Consider the following 1032-nt stretch of genomic DNA (forward strand, 5'->3'; position numbering starts at 1 on the left):
GAGGAGGAGAGGAGAGGAACATGTGAGAGGAGAGGAGGAGAGGAGAAGAACATGTGAGAGGAGAGGAGAGAGAAGAAAAGAGGAACATGTGAGAGGAGAGGAGAGAGGAGAAAAGAGGAACATGTGAGAGGAGAGGAGGAGAGGAGAGGAACATGTGAGAGGAGAGGAGAGAGAAGAAAAGAGGAACATGTGAGAGGAGAGGAGAGGAGGAGAGGAGAGGAACATGTGAGAGGAGAGGAGGAGAGGAGAGGAGAGGAACATGTGAGAGGAGAGGAACATGTGAGAGGAGAGGAGAGAGGAGAAAAGAGGAACATGTGAGAGGAGCTGGTTTTGGAAGCGACAGAGAAGAAAGAGTGAGGGTTTACAGGACGTGGACCTTTACTCCTCTCATTCAGCTCCTATAATTCATCCCGCTGCAGAACAAAGCCAGCGATCTGTGTGCACTCATTTTATTCCATCTGCTTAAATGGAAGCATTGTGTAATTAACAAAGCAGCAATACAGGCTGTTACAATCCAACCAGATAATTGGTCGGTTATGAATTATTCAGCCATCGAGGGAACGGAGCGGTGCTGGGGGGGGGCACCTGGATCAGTTCTGGCTGCATGTGACCACAGATGGTGGGGCATCCCAACACTAACACCACATAGCTGCTGCTCACTGACAAACACTCACACCGGAGTGTGCTGAGACGTCATCACTCCTCAGTGTCAAACAGCTGATTTGCATGTAGGACTATTCAACAGCACCATTGTGTTGAACTTAAAACAGCTGATATTGATATTCCCATGATAGCGTGGTGTCATATGACAACGGGAACACAATGTGGCAACATGACGAGCTTCATAGTCAGTTTAAGCTCATTGATTCACTTTTCTTTGTTGGTCACTCTCTGTACTCTCAAAGCTTCCTTTTCAGAATAAAAGCTTCCTGCTCAGCACCAAACAGCAGACCGAGTCAGAGACTTCAGCACTCAGCCGCTGCAGAGACAGACGCTGTGTGGACCAACACCAGAGCTGCAAAGTAGAGCAAA

This window comes from Anarrhichthys ocellatus, unplaced genomic scaffold (assembly GCF_004355925.1).
Source record: "Anarrhichthys ocellatus isolate YVR2014 unplaced genomic scaffold, GSC_Weel_1.0 scaffold222, whole genome shotgun sequence".
Classification (NCBI taxonomy): domain Eukaryota; kingdom Metazoa; phylum Chordata; class Actinopteri; order Perciformes; family Anarhichadidae; genus Anarrhichthys; species Anarrhichthys ocellatus.